This window comes from Lissotriton vulgaris, chromosome 12 (genome assembly GCF_964263255.1).
Source record: "Lissotriton vulgaris chromosome 12, aLisVul1.2, whole genome shotgun sequence".
Lineage (NCBI taxonomy): Eukaryota > Metazoa > Chordata > Amphibia > Caudata > Salamandridae > Lissotriton > Lissotriton vulgaris.
In genome coordinates, this window is record NC_141700.1 from 190550666 (window position 1) to 190567583 (window position 16918).

A 16918-nucleotide genomic window follows, 5' to 3' on the forward strand; every position below is an offset into this window, starting at 1 on the left:
TGTATAAGTGGACCTAAGGTTAAGCTGCATCAACTAAAGCAGTTAGTTGGCCAGTTGAATTTTGCCCTGAGGGTTATACCAATGGCCCGCCCCTTTTCCCGTTCGATTGCTCAAGCCATGGTCGGCCTGAAGGAGGGCCATCATCGCACAAGGCTCTCGGCAGAGGTCCGTCAGGACATGCGCATTTGGTTGGCATTTCTGGCGGATTTCAATGGTCGAGTCGTCTGGAACAAACCGGCCGTGTCCTCTGAGGAGCTGGGGCTGTGGACAGATTCGGCAGGGAGCATAGGTTTTGGTGCCATCTTCGGCACAAGATGGTCTGCACAAAAGTGGCCGACATGGTGGCATGACAGTGGACTGACAAGTAACATTGCTTTCCTGGAACTTTTCCCCATTTTAGTGGCCCTGAGGACTTGGCCCGAAGGGTTCAAAGATCACTCTGTGGTATTTTGGTCTGACAATATGATCGTGGTCGAGTGTATCAATAGCCAGGCAGCACGATGCAAATGGATTTTGAGACTGCTCAAGGAAATTGTTTTACTGTGTATGCAATTGAATGTGCTATTCAGAGCAAGACATGTCCCAGGGGTAATGAACCAGGCGGCTGATGCACTGTCTCGTTTTCGTATGCAGGCTTTCTGGGGTTTTCTTCCCACAGCGGACCCGGAGCCGGCACCCTTTCCCGAAGCTCTCTGGTCTCTCGGTGCCCCGAACTTCGTAACCTCGTGAGAGAGAGTTTAGCACCCAGGACGAGGAAGGCATATGAAGGGGCGTTCCGGTCCTATTTAGCCTTTTTGGGGACTGATAGAGAGGAGCTTTGGGGCCAGGAGGAGTGGGTGGTAAATTTTCTGATGTCCTTACATCTGGTCGGGAAGTCGGTGGCCACGGCTCAGAGGCATCGGGCTGCCATTTCCTTTGTTGCTAGGGCTCATGGGATCCATGACCCGACAGCGTCTTTCGTTGTACAGAAAGCGCTACGGGGGTGGCAACGCCTTGAGGGTCGCAGAGTAGACGAGAGGCGCCCGATAGGTTTGGATAGGCTGGCCCAGTTATTATCCAGACTCCCTGCTACGTGTTCATCTCAGTTTGAGACAGTGTTATTCCGAGCCGCTTTTACGCTGGCATTCCATGGGGCTATGCGGGTAAGCGAACTAGTGGCGAGGAACAAGCAGGATGTGACAGGAGGATTGTGCCAGGAGCACGTCCAGATCAGAGGGGAGACAATGACGGTCTCATTTGTCAGGTCCAAGACCGATCAAAGTGGGATGGGTGACTGCGTAATCATACGCAAGATTCCCGGGTCCTCCATGTGCCCGGTAAAAAGTTTAGAAGATTATTTATCACGAAGGGTGGCATCATGGGGGGGGACCTTGTTGAGACACGCTGACGCCACCCCACTGACAAAGTTTCAGTTTCAGCGGGTGCTTGCGATGTCGATTGCCGCTGCGGGCTTGAACCCGGGCGAGTTTGGGACCCATTCCTTTCGGATAGGGGCTGCTACAGAAGCTACAGCCAGGGGTCTGAATGTGGAACAAGTTAAACGGGTGGGGCGTTGGTCCTCCAATTGTTATAAAAGGTATGTGCGGTTGCACATGTTGTGAAGCTGTAACGATGTACTCACGCTTCTTGTTTTTGTTTGGTTTTCAGTTGCGCAAGCCTACGAGGCGGGGCGGACTTTGCAGTCGACCCAACACCGGGCCAGCGGTCAGACATCACCGGCTGTGAAAAAGGAGGTGTGGGTCGTGGGCCACTCATACGTGAGACGTGCCGCAGACGTGTTCAAGGCAGGTGACATGATTCACGTAGCTGGGGAATAGGGGTACAGTGTGTCCTTCTACGGAAGAGGCGGTCTCTGTATTGACCAGTTTCAATCATTTTTTGAGGGTTTGCTAGGGCGGACGAGGTCACCGCCGTCTGTAGTCATAGTACATCTTGGGGGTAATGATTTGGTCACCACTGGTAGACGACTTCTTCTTGAGGCGATGCTTTCCACTGTAAGTTGGTTAGCGAGGAGAGTTCCAGGGTGCACAATTGCGTGGTCCCATATGATCCCACGAAAAGTGTGGCGGGGGGCTATTTCGGTTCCTGCTTTAAATCATTCTGTTAGAAAGCTTAATAACAAAGTGAGTAGGTTGTTCCGTTCCAAGACACTGCATTCTATTTCGCATGGGTGTATTAATGATGACAGTATGTATTTGGGGGATGGAGTGCATTTGTCTCGGGTGGGGAATGAGTTGCTCATAGGAGACTTCTTAGCATGGCTAAAAACGTTATACCATGACCTTTAGGTAGGAGTGTTGTGGGGGGTCCGGATAGCCGGTCAACTATCCGGCCTGTGGCGGTAAGGTCATGATCGGTGAGCACTAATTGGAAGATCCCTATGAGTGGGCGTCACCCAGCACGGATGGGAGCGCTCGGGGGAGGTGGCCATTGGCCCCTCAACGGGGAGGCGGTCCCTTCTAAGGATGGGTCGCCGAAAGAAAAGGAAAGGCGGTCAAGGCCCCTTCCTGGGTAGGAGGGGTTACAGCCCCCTCCTGGGGAATTTCCCGGGGCCAGGGCGTCTGCGACGGCAGATGTGGTAAGTTGTGTGGGGTTTGGGGGGGTCTACGCTACCTTCTAGATACCTCACACGAGTCCTCGTACGACCTCTAAGTGGCGTCGAGTTTTATTGGGGCCCCCGTCAAGTCAAGGGAAATTGGTAATTGCATTTGAGGTACGCCTCTGGGCCGCCCCTCACAAGTGAGGGCGATATTTCTGGGTTAGGGATCTTGACACCGGTTACGACCTTGCCGTTGGCCCTTAAACGTTAGGATGTACAATTTCAAAATTTCAAGTAAATGTTTTGTAGGATGTTAGTTCGGCTAGGAGAACCTTTGTATTAGAGAATCTGTTAAGGTTAGCCAAACATCGCAATGTGGTAATGAAATTGTACATAATATGAAACTGTTTATTTAATGTTTTAATTTTGTTTCATATTTTAATAAATACGGCCGGGAGGGTCACTCCCTCCCGTCTTCCAAAAACTTCAGAACTGTTTCCGGTTTCCCATCCTTGGGGATTGTGTTGAGAGGGGGTGGCGGGTATCTCAGCCATATGGAAAGGGGCGACCACTCGGTCCCCCCGAACGTATGGCGGAGTACCACGATCCCCCCGGGAAGCCATCTTGGGCGGGAGGCGAGTCTCGGCTGGTATGCCCGAAGCGGCGTAGCCGGGGCGCGCCTTTTCCCGCCCTAGAGTGGGTTGGCCTAGACACTGACGCGGCTGGCCACGCCCTTGGGGCAGGCAGGGGCGGGTTTACGCCCGCCCTGAAGACGGATAAAAGGAGAAGCAAGATCAGAAGGCATCCTCTTGTTCCTGTGCTCTGAAGCTGCACCTCCTCGCTGCACGTGAGCTCGAGACGGAACAAAGAGCCAATTTTGACCCACCCACCAGCCCCTGAGGACAGCAAGTGGTTTTTTGAATAAAGTTGAGGGATAACTCCGATTTTCGTTTACAGGTTGTGGTATTATCGTGATGAATTTAAGTATGTAATAAAGAATGGTCGATTTGTGTTACGTTTCGCAAATAAAGAAATTCTGCTTTAGTGTTCATTGGTAAGCATGCTTTTAATAAAATTGTAGTTGCTACTGTCTTTTTTAGTTTAGTCATTTAGTTAGCATTGTCGTATTTATTTTGGTCGGGCGGTAAGGTCATGATCGGTGAGCACTAATTGGAAGATCCCTATGAGTGGGCGTCACCCAGCACGGATGGGAGCGCTCGGGGGAGGTGGCCATTGGCCCCTCAACAGGGAGGCGGTCCCTTCTAAGGATGGGTCGCCGAAAGAAAAGGAAAGGCGGTCAAGGCCCCTTCCTGGGTAGGAGGGGTTACAGCCCCCTCCTGGGGAATTTCCCGGGGCCAGGGCGTCTGCGACGGCAGATGTGGTAAGTTGTGTGGGGTTTGGGGGGGGGTCTACGCTACCTTCTAGATACCTCACACGAGTCCTCGTACGACCTCTAAGTGGCGTCGAGTTTTATTGGGGCCCCCGTCAAGTCAAGGGAAATTGGTAATTGCATTTGAGGTACGCCTCTGGGCCGCCCCTCACAAGTGAGGGCGATATTTCTGGGTTAGGGATCTTGACACCGGTTACGACCTTGCCGTTGGCCCTTAAACGTTAGGATGTACAATTTCAAAATTTCAAGTAAATGTTTTGTAGGATGTTAGTTCGGCTAGGAGAACCTTTGTATTAGAGAATCTGTTAAGGTTAGCCAAACATCGCAATGTGGTAATGAAATTGTACATAATATGAAACTGTTTATTTAATGTTTTAATTTTGTTTCATATTTTAATAAATACGGCCGGGAGGGTCACTCCCTCCCGTCTTCCAAAAACTTCAGAACTGTTTCCGGTTTCCCATCCTTGGGGATTGTGTTGAGAGGGGGTGGCGGGTATCTCAGCCATATTAGAAATGACAAGGCATGAATGCATTTTAATGCATTCATGCATAGTCATTTCTAATGAATACTCCTTGGTGTCTCCGGGTTACTCTTACTCTGGTGCCACTGAGATGTTGCTGATGCGGAGGATGTGGGCTCTACCCCTGCAGTGCTGGGGACAGGGGTACTTTGTGTACCACTACCAGATAGAATGTCTCCCTCTTCTTCCTGTTTGACCGTGAGTGGACCTTTTACTACTTCCCCACCACCATTAATGGTTCCTGCTTTCATGCTAGGTAGGTGGTCCTCAAACTGGATTGAGTGGTGTTTTTTCAAATGTGTCATTTGGCCTCCGGTACCATAGTTTGTACCAAGCTTACCACGACTAACAGAGGAATGACAAATGGAGCATATAGCAATGTTCTCCTCATTTGCGCTAACTGTAAAGAAGTCCCACCCCGGGGAGCTTAACTTTTGTCTCCTGCTAGAGGTGCCACTTCCAATGCCGGATGAACTGGAGGTTGTGTGTTGAAATTCACTATGTGGCTGTGCAGTGGTACCACGACCTACTTCTGCTGAGGTGGAACTTGTGCTGGATGTAGGACGCTGCCGGCCCTGTGCAAATGTGAAAATGGAACCTGGAGGTAGTTTTGCTTTTGGTGTGGCCTGTGTTGGAGATATGCGTGCTACATCCCTACTAGTCGCAGCCATTCTCACTAGGGTTAAAATGTTGGTCTCCATGTTCTCAGGCCCAAAAGTAATGCTTGTGATGACTGGGTCTGACTCGTCATCACCATCATTATCCGGCTGTTCAACATCGCACTCCATAAATGTAAGGCTTCCTGGAACCTTCCTTTTCCCTAGCCTGGTCTTCTTAGGATGTCTCTCCCTCTCATGCTCAGATTGTTGTGGCTCCCAATTGAGATCAAGATCATCAGAAGGGATGCTTAGTGAAGAACTTGATGGACTAACCCTCCTTTTCCTTGGTGGGGATTTGGAAAACAATAGATGTCCTGCATCAGGTGCTTCATCTTCTTCTTGCTCTGCATCAGGATCAATTTCCTGAACTGCCCCGACTTCCGGAGGAACAACAACTACTATTGCGGGTGGTGGCTGTTGAACAACAACTATTGCAGGCGGTGGTTGTGGTTGTTGTTTTCGTTGAGCATATACTATTGCGGGCTGTGGTTGTTGAACAACTACTATTGCGGGCGGTGGCTCGAGTGAACATCTACTATTGCGGGCGGTGGTTGTGGATGCTGTTTTGGAACATCTACTATTGCGAGCGGTGGTTGTTGTTCACCACTTTTCTGCTGTGTTTCCTCTTGCATGGATTGTGTACTACTTTGAGATAGCGCTAAGTTTAGGTCAGGCTCAGTATCACTGCTTTCCACCATTAGGCTGGCTACCTCTTCCCCAATCATCTGCTTGGGCCTGGGTTGGTGTCTTGGGCCCACTGATGCGGAGGTGCTGGCCCCAGCAAGGACCCCGGTCACCGCTGCTGCAGGCGTACTTTTTTTTCCCAAAAAAGGTTTTCGGGTCAACACCAGACTTAAGTGTCACTACCTTCTTCTGTTCTTCCTTCTTCTCAGTAGCTTTCTTGGTCTTGGAGGACCTGGTACCTGCTTTCTTTGGGCCCATTTTCTTCAGATGTCAGCAGCAGCACTCAGTTGCACAAGTTGCTGAGAATGATGTCTGGTCAGGTGAGTCACACCACACGTGACGTAGTACAGAAGATGACGGACACCTCCTCTCAGTCTTCAGTCTTTTGTGCACCTACAAGCAAAGAAGGCAGAATAACATCAGTCGAATGTGGAATTTTTTTAGCTTTAATTTTAATTACTACTAGAAGCATTAGTACACCCAGTAAGAGTAAGAATAGCAAAAAGCAAATGTAGTGGAAGTGGAACTTGTTTATCCTTAATTTGTGCATCATTTAGGATGGATGCAGCATCAGTGACCTGCAGCAGATAGCAATGGGGATGTGAATAGTAGTAAGCCAACAGGAACAATGGCAAGACACAGGCCAATTTGTCAAAAACAAAAAAAAAAAACAGCACACTACCACCACAGCTCCCAGCCACATGGGCACAAATCACATTCACAGGTACATGGGTAAATGCCAGAAAACAATAAACTCAAGCAGGCCTATATACCCAGAAAAAGTAGGATGCCTGTTACACATCATAGCTTAATGCACAAAAATGAAAATCCCCATGGCTAAAAGGTTTGAAAGTTACACAACAACAACACAAACAACAAAGGCATTTACAGTTTTTTTACACACACCCAAACAGTAAACTACACCCCAAACACCACATTTGGGATTCAATGTATTGCCATCCACGCCCTAAATGATGTTAAATTCAACAGACAAAATGGAAAGCGCTACATCAAGCACCCCCGCTGCGCTGACTACCTCTGGAACTCTAGGCCTATTGGCAGAAGAAATCACAAGTTTGTAGGCCTGCGACAAAACTGAAGCACGATGGAAGGTCACACAAAATGGCCGCCCCCACATGGCCTGGCCATCCCAACAACATGAAAAGAAAGAGAAGACAGACAATACATGCCTACGGCAAAAGGACAATGCTTGGCTTCACAAAATGGCCGCCCCGCCACCCACATGGTCAGGCCACCCTCAAACAACAAAGTACATAGAGGACAGAAACAGTAAGTGGTCCATGCTCCAAAAACTACAACCAAATGACAACCTGAGGAGTTTCTTTAGCAAAATGCACAGCATCAACATTTTCGAGAAGGTTTTATGCAACTCGAGACATATTGCTCGTGAGATTGCAAAATCGGCGTGTTCGGGAGCGCGAATTGTACAAAATGTCGTTATCGCGTGCCCGAGCACGTACATTGAGCGCGTGAAGAAGACAAAAACTTTAAGGTCGCGTTGTCACACTGTGCAAAGTTACCAAAACTACGCGAGCTGAATTCTAGGGTTACCTACTGCACAGAAAAAGTCATAATATTCAACACACACCCAAAACCTGCAATTCAACACCAAACACACATTTTGCTAATCAATCCGAAACCATCCATGACCTACATGATGTTACACTTACAACTTAAACACCACAATAACAGTTGAACAACTTTCATGCACCCATGATGATGACTCTAGTGGTACCTTTGGGCCTACTGGCAGAGTAGGCCACAAGCTTGGGGGCCTATGGCAAAAACACAGTGGCTACTAGCACCAGAAAATGGCCACCACCACAAGGACAGGCGATCACAAAAAAATAAGAAAAGGAATCAAAAAAATAAAGAAGGAATAAGAAACAGACAAAGCGGGCCTATGGGAAAAGCAAAATGCATGGCTTCACCAAATGAAAATGGGCACCAGCCCCATGGTCAGCCCACCAACAAGAAAGTACATACAATTTAAATAAACTCAAGTAGGCCTACCTATATGGCCAGAAAAAGGAGGATGCCTGTTACCCATCATAGCTTAATGCACAAAAAAGAAAATCCACATGGCTAAAAGGTTGGAAAGTTACACAACAACAACACAAACAACAAAGGCATTTACAGTTTTGTTTACACATACCCAAACAGTTAACTACACCCCAAACACCACATTTGGGAATTCAATGTATTGCCATCCACGCCCTAAATTATGTTAAATTCGAGCAAAATAACGATGGATAAAACCCAGATCGGTGAATTGGGAGGTAAATGTTTTGCCATTGCGCAACATTCCGTCCATCAATTGTTGTTTTTGAATTTGTTACCCCGAGTGGGACGGGTATGCTCAGACGTGAGTCTCGTGCTCTCCATGCCAATGGAATCAAGCTATCTTGGCAGATGATGGCTGATAGCCAGAAACCGGTCCTAGGATGCATGATTCCGGTCCAGGGAAGACACGGCTTGGCAGTTCGGTCTTGACTGTTCCCATGAGGCACAGGGTCAAGACTGATTTGCATATGGAGATGTCTGAACTGGGGTGGCTTGGTGAGCAAAATAACGATGGATTAAACCCAGATCTGTGACTGGGGGTGAATGTTTTGCCATTGTGCAACATTCCGTCCATTACCTTGTGTGTTTTTCTGTTTGCCCTATGTGGGATGGGTATGCCCAGACGTGGGTCTCGTGCTCACTACGCCACTGGAGTCAAGCTATCCTGGCTGAAGATGGCTAATAGCCAGAAACTGGTCCTAGGATGCTTGATTCCGGTCCAGGGAAGACAGGGCTTGGCAGTTGGGTCTGGACTGTTCCCATGAGGCACAGGGTCAAGGCTGATTTGCATATGGCCATGTCTGAACTGGGGTGGCTTGGTGAGCAAAATCACGATGGATTAAACCAAGATCTGTGACTGGGGGTGAATGTTTTGCCATTGTGCAACATTCCGTCCATCATCTTGTGTGTTTTGCTGTTCACCCTATGTGGGAAGGTGTTAGACCTGGCACCTTGGCGTGAGTCTCCCTTCTACTTTTTGCTGATGTGCCTCAGATGTTTTTGCTGGTGTTCGATGCTCAGGGCACTGCGCCACGGCCAACCCATGCTGCAGTGCAAGTGCTCCCTATATAAAGTGTATCCGTAATTGATTTCCATGATTGGCTTATTTGGTTTACTGTCAGTCCCCAGTAACGTGCACCAGGAGTGCCGGGGCTTGTAGATACAAAAGCCGCTAGTGGGCCTGCAGCGCTGGTTGCGCCACCCACCGAAGCAGCCTCGTAAAAGATATCTTGGGTCTGCCATTGCAGACCCTGCATACAGTCTGGTACTGTCACGCTGACTGTGCAAGTGCCCACATGTGCCAGTCCCTAAACCTTCCCTAACCTTCATATCAGTCACCCCTATGGTAGGCCCACGGGCAGGGTGCATTGTAAGCGTAAGGTAGGACAAGCCCTGATGTGTGTGGCATGTCCTAGTAGTGAATTACCGCTCTTTTTCATTCTTCACTATTAAAGGGCTGCCTGTTCTCTTAGGCCACGGTGAGCGGCTGGAACTATTACACGCTATAGTCCCGGCTGGCTCAAGAAACACAGTGGCATGTCGAGTTTGGTATGACTGAACTCAGAATAATAAAATACTTCCTTTAGCAAGGTTTATTTTAATATCCTGTGTTTGCAACTGCTACTTTTAGAAAGATAGCATTTGCTCGCCTGACTATTGCAGCCCGCCTCTGCCAGGAGGTGTATCTGCTGTCTGGGTTTGTGTGAGTGACAGGGCTGGGGAATTCCCGGGGACAGTCGGGGTGACCAGGTGGTGAATAGAGTGCTTACACCAGGATGGGTGGGCGGAGTAGTCCTTGATATGGAGCAGAACACCTGTAATAGTGTTTGTAATTTTGTAAAAGAGATTAGAAAGTTTAACGCTGGTTCTTCAGATCAACCAAACTGTGTTTATATATGTTGTTGACACACTCACTATAAAAATCAAACTCGCAATGAGGATTTGCACAATAAAACTGTAAAGAAGAATTATATTAAGTGGCAAGAATTTGCTGTTTAGTTATTTGTTGAGGGACAGTTTTATGTAAGTACTGCTATAATAAGTTAAAGGGAAACAAAATGACTGCTAGAGGAATACAATACAACTTAGAATAGTACCTGTTCCATAAGTACTAAAGATTTGAATTTTGTGAATCCATATTAATACAGTCTGTACATCTATTTCAAACTATCGTTCATATAGATCCAAAGACAGACAAATTATCTCGAACTGAGCTCCAATAGGTCTCAAAGGCAGAGTTGTATACTTGCCATTAGATTTTAAGGAAAATATTGAAGCTACAGGGGTACAGAGAAATTTGGAAGAGGGACTTGTAATTCTGGTAAGTGGTGTAAGAAAATATGGCAAGAGTTAGTAAATGTTAGCAAAGTTAAAAATTCAACTTCATATCTGGTACAAAATAAAATATATTATAAAAGTGCAAAACTTCTTCAAGATTTCACACATCTGGAGGACAACAGATCATCATCAACAGGTCAGATAGAAAAAGTGGATGGAAGCAGAGTAGAAGAAATTTATGAACATTACAGTATCCATCCACTACATTCAAAAAAGATTGTTGGTGATGCTATTGATCTATATCAACTAACAGAAGCAAAATTAACTCCCTTAACTGTATGGGAAATAAGTTTAGAAGCTTGCTGTTTCCCTCATCTCCTTCCTACTAGCGTAGGCGGTAGGAATAATGATCGGTCTGTACAAATACATGCAGCCAAGTACAGATCTACTAGACTTCGTCAATGTATCCCTTATATGTTTCATCTATTATTTGAAAGTGATTTGTCTCCATTGTCTTGTGCTGTAAACCACAAAACAAACAGGTGTTAATCCACAATATCTATCTACAAGAGAATTTATTGAGAAAATCCACGAAAAAAGATGAAAAACTGGAATACAACTTGTTTAACCTCATGGCATGTCTACGTGGGACTAATTAATATTGCTATCATCGTCACGGTGAACTAAAATGCATGCTGAGAAATTTAGGAGCACTTACATGGTTTCTAACGCTCAGTTGTGCTGACTATGCTTCAGATGACCTGCTTTAATTTTTGCAAGATGCAAATTCAAATACAAAAGACATCGATCTAAAGACACCAGTAGAACTCTGCTCATTGGACCCTGCAAATGTTTACAGGTGTTTTAATCGAAGATTAAAGCCATGATGGCTTTTATCTGCAACAAGAGTAATCCCCCTCTCAGTGAAGTAACTGATTTCTTTTGGTTCAAAGAATACCAAGACAGAGGTGCTTCACAAATTCACATGCTAATATGGGTAAAAGATTCCCCAAGGGTTGTAATAAATACTGATGAGTCTTTGTTGTTTTTCATAGAGCAGTATGTTACTTGCATCATCCAAAAGGAGAGTGATTATAAAATGTTAAGACAACAAATTCTACAATCCCAAACCATAGGTGTGGAAAATACTGTTGTAGAAAATATAGAGTTAAAGAAAATATTTTTTCAAGATGTTGTTTTGAATTTCCATGACCTGTGATCTCAATAGTTTTTTGTCTGCAGTCAGACACGCTATCACATGGAAATAACAAAAGAACACACACCATCTCAGAAGAATAGAAGCCTCAAAATACATAATTGACTACAATCCTGTGATTTTGAAGATGTGGAATGCAAATATGGATCTACCTCTTGGACAGTCAATCATTCAAAATGAAGCTGCAAAAGCCATAAATGAAGTGGAGAATGCAATGCAACAAGCAAGAAACTGAAATGCTGGATGTACAACAACCAATACAGCAACTGAATACAGATCAGAAAGACATTTTTGATGAAGTAAAATGTAAAATAGAACATGGCTTTCTGCAAGAGTAAAAAGAGTGTGCTTGTTCTATATATAAACCAGTTCTAGTGTACATATTTGGTCAACCGGAAAAAGCTTCTTGATTAAAGTACTGACAAGTTATCTATAGAAGACAACACATTCCAATTTGTCATATGTAGTTACAGCACCAAAAGGGTTAGCTGCACATAATATTAAAAGAGTAACCCTTCATTGATTACTAATGTTACCTGTTGAACACAATAAAAAATAGCATACAACAAATTATCTGGTGATGCTTATCATGAAGTGGGATGTGTATTAAAGAAATTAAAGCTACTAACTATTGATGAAGTTAGCATGGTATCAAACCTAATGCTAGCTGTATACATGTAAGAATGCAGCAAATATTAACAAGCATTTGCAATGCAATAGGCTCACATTATTAAAATTGAGAACGTCTGTGGCAGACGAGGGGCAAGATGGCAGCCGCTTAGGATGGCCGGGAAGCAGTGAGACTGGGGAGATGCCGGTTTGGATGTAATACGGAAACCAGATTTAAGATACCACACCACCCACGGATTGTAAGCGCCGAGGACGGAGGATAGAGTAAAGGACATTAAAAGGCACACATTAAAACTGCGAGGGGGAAAAAAAAAATCGCCGTATGCTCCTTATCTGCCGCCGGCCGCTCAAGCGGCTTCTATGGGAGCTAGCGCAGACCACAAGGAGGCTCACGTCGGGAGGCGTAACAGGAGCAGGATTGCTAGCGGAGCTCGCGGAGTTTGTCGAGCAAGTCAAACGAAGTTCCCGTAGCGGGCAGAGCCTGCAATTAAGCAAGCGGCGGCGGCTTTGGAAGTCCCAGCAGACGAGCGTGCACCAAAAAAAGGAGGAAAGATCACGGAGCACCCTGGAGGCGGCAGCAGAGACAGCAGAGACAGAAGAAAGAAAGTGGGACAATAGAGTGTGCGGTAAGGAGCAGTTTGGGGACAAGGAAAGGAGGAGGGAGATTATGGCTCCCAAAATGAGTGCTAGTGCCAAAGCTGCTGCAAGAAGGAAGGCTGCAGCTGAACAGGCAGAGTTAATGGCAGAGAGGGAGGTAGATGGCAATAAGAAGAAAAAGCAAACATCCCCGCCCAAGAGAACAGTGCAGCAACAAGGAGCAGCTAAGGGTAATCATGGCACTACCCCGATTTCTGACATTTTTCAAAAACTAATCAAAGATAAAGACACTAATAATGAGGTCTTGGAGGAGCTGTCAGTGGAGGGTGGTAGCCCCAAAGGCATTGGTATGGCTGCAGAGAATGTGGATATGCCTGTTCAGTGTAATGAGCCTGCAAACAAAGAGGAGTATATTAAGGGGAGAGCTGATTTAGTGGAAGAAACTGAAAATAACACTATTTTGTCTCCGAACCCGAAATCCGATATTAATGATATTTCCCCCCTGGTGCTGGAAGAAGAGCTGGAAGAAGAGGCCAGTAAAAGTATAGGCGATAAGAAGGAAGCCCCCAGTGAGGCTTTCTTTTCAGTCTCAGAGGGGGGAGAATGGTCAGACGAAGATGAGGATAGCCTGGAGCAAGAGGTTAGTGGTTCAGCCACCGACAGTGAGCCAGAGAAGGAAGATATCAGCCCTCCGACAACTGCAGTTAAATCTAATACAGGTGTAAAAACACTTGGACAGAAACGTGATCATTCGACGATTAATTCCCTGTTGGAGAGCCCGGGAGGTGAAGCAGCACAGATGTCTCTTCTGGAGGTGATACACCAGGAAATAATCGCACACAGGGAAGAGGCAAATCACAGGCTGCGGTCAGGAAAATACAAGGAGCTGTAAGAAAATTGGCCAAGGTGTGTGTGAATCTGGGAGAACGGGTCACCAACTTGGAAGAGAGAGTGGTCTCGACAGAAGCGGAGGCTGCAGCTGCCTCTTGCAAGGTAGATCGACAAGGCGAACAGATGACAGACGTGCAATGGAAGCTGGAGGCGTTGGAGAATAGATCCCGACAGAATAACCTGCATGTACTAGGGTTACCGGAGGGTTCAGAAGACACAGACATGAGGGCCTTTGTGGTAAAGTTGTTCGAACACGCTTTCACGGAGTTGAAGGGATGGGATTGGGCAAAGGAGATCCAGAGGGCGCATCGCATTCCCTTTGAAGTTCACAAAAAGGCCAAGGAGGGAGATAAGCCCAGAGCAATTTTAATATTTCTTGGAAACTTTAACTTGAGGCAAGCAATTTCAGAGAGGGCAAGACCGGATCTAAAAAAGAATGTTGATGGCTTCTCCTTTTTTGTCCGCCCGGATTTCTGCCATGTCACGGTGGAGAGACGCTGGAGATTAAGGCAGATGATAAAACCATTTCAGGACAAGGGTATGCAGGCATACTTAATCAATCCAGCACAGCTGAAAACAATTAACGGCGGAAGAACCTTGTACTTCTCCTCCGAAGTGAAAGCTAAGGAATATTTGGACACACAAGGGGCTTAGTTTATTCAGCAGATGTGAACAGGAATAACTCTATGGCAGACATAATTAATTTCAAAAGCGAACGAAATGTAAATCAGCAATAACGAGTGGGGTGTGGTGTGGTAGGTTCTGTAAGGTGGTGGGGATAATAGGGTCACAGGTACTATGATGGGTTACTTTGAAATCTCCTTGGTCTTCACTGCGAACCATCACGTGCACAGACCGGCAGGTCTGAGCGCCTCTGAAAAGAGGAGGTGGGAGGGGGGGTTGGAGGGGTTGAAGGGGGCAAGGGGAGGGGAAGTGAGGGGGGGTGGCGGGGAAAAGAGAGGGAGTGGTGGGGGGGAACAAAAAAGAGAAAAACTTTGAGATGGAAATGGGTTTGATGTCGGCGTATAGTAGATTCATGGATAAGAGACAGGTTAGAAGTAAAAACTATGTTAATATTGTCAAACATTAAGATATGTACCATCAATGTAGGGGGTCTAAATGACTGGAAGAAACGACAGAGATTGAGCCACTTTGCAAAATTTAATAGTATTGACATACTGTGTATCCAAGAAACCCATTTGCCTTGGGCTAAAAGGAAATTATTGAATATGCCAGAATATAGATTGTTAGAATGCTTGTCACAATCATCTACAATAAGAGGGGTGACTATTATGGGGAAATGTAATGTTGGGGGGGGGGGGTGAGACGTACCAAAACGGATGGGTCCGGCAGATGGGCTCTGGTGGAATTGGATCTAGGCTTTACATTGTGTGTGATCTATGGTTCAAATGAAGATGATCCAGCAATATTTGATGAACTAGAAGAGGAGTTGGCTAATTGGGGTACCCCTATGGTATTGTGTGGTGACATGAATATCTCAGCTGATTGGAGGCAGGGTGGCAAATATACAGGACGCAAACATAAGGTATATAGGGCATTAGGCTTCTTTTACTGTCGCATGGTCTGACCGATGTTTTGGGGGAAAAAGTACCTGGGGATCCGGGCTTTACTTATTTCTCATATCCAGCTCAGAAATATTCTAAGTTGGATTATTTCTTTGTCTCAACGGGGGAACTATGCAGAGTCAGAATCGCCAAGCTCCCAAGAATTGTCTCGGATCACAACCCTCTGATAATGACATACAAAGTACATAATATACCTAGGAGAACGACTAACTGGACATTCGAAAAGAAATTACTAAACGATGATAGGTTTGTTAAGCACATTAAACAGTGGGCGAAGGAGTTTTTTGACATAAACAGATATAGCTCATCCCGGAATGGAGTTTGGGAAGCCTTCAAGGCTTAATTAAGGGGGGAGACGATCAGCTGCTCCGCCAGGCTAAGGAAGGAGGATAGAAGCAAGCTGGAGAAGCTCATTTCAGAGTTAGTAGTTTCAGAGAATCGGCATAGAGAGGAAATAGGATCAGGCAAGGATGGTAGTGAAGCAGCTAGAACTATGGCTTTGATCAAGGGAGACATCTTAAAAGTGGTCACGCAAAAGGAGATTAGAGATTATCAGACGTCTCGAGCAAAACGGTATGAGACAGGGGAACAAGCCGGTAGAGCCCTAGCGTTGAGTATAAGGCAAGAAACCAATAAAAACAACATCCACAAGATTGAAGATAATGGAATAGAATATACGGATCCGAAAGAGATAATGGGTGTGTTCCAGAAATGTTATCAAAAACTATATGATCAGGAGGCTGGGTGGGTACCATCTAGGCAAGAGTCCGGACTTGCATGTCCGGCATTAGAGGATAAATATAGGGAGCAGTTGGAAAAAGATATAACCCTGGAGGAGATAAGGGCTGCATTACAGGATCTTGCAGCAGGTAAAGACGGGATACCTATGGAAGTATATAAGACCTTGGGGGAGGAAATTCTTCCATTGCTCGTAGATCTCTTTAATGGAATAATTTGCTCTGGGAAGATCCCTGACTCCTGGAAACAGACCAATATTGTAGTATTCCATAAAAAGGGTAAACCTGAGGAAAATCCGGGCTCTTATCGGCCAATATCGTTGATAAATGCGGATACCAAATTGTATTCTAAGGTGTGGGCTAAGAGGTTAGGGAGGATCATTGGTCAACTTGTCTCTCCGTGGCAGCATGGATTCGTTCCAGGGAGAGGCACTACGGATTACACCTCGCGTGCGATCTCGCTATTTGATGCTACGGCTGTCATGGGGGGAAAAATGGCCATGATCCTCCTAGATGCCGAAAAAGCCTTCGACCGTGTGGTTTGGGCATTTATGTGGGAAGTTTTGGTCAGTAGAGGTTTCGGAGAGAAATGTAGGAAAGCAATAAAGGCTATGTACTTAGACCCAGTAGCTAGAATTACAACTATGGGATTACAGTCGGAAGAGGTGGTAATTAGGAGAGGCACTCGTCAGGGATGCCCTTGCTCTCCTATACTCTTCTCACTTTATATAGATCCCCTAATTAGGGAAATCCTAGCTTCAGAAAAAATCTCCCCTGTCATATTAAATGGGCATACTACCAAATTATTGGCTTAGGCGGACGATTTGGCAATTGTCACCACCAACCCGCAGACGGCTATAGTAGAATTGAGTCAACTGGCTAAGGCCTTTGGACTCCGCTCGGGTTATAAGTTGAATGAAGAAAAAACCATAATAATCAGCACTAATAATATCCATAAAGTCGATCAGAGGTATGTGGAATCTGCAGTTTATCTTGGGGTGAGGATCAACGCAAATGTGGAGAAAATCATACAAGAAAATTATGTACCCTTGATCACAGCAATAGATAAAGAATTAAGAAGAATAGATGTTCTACACTTATCTC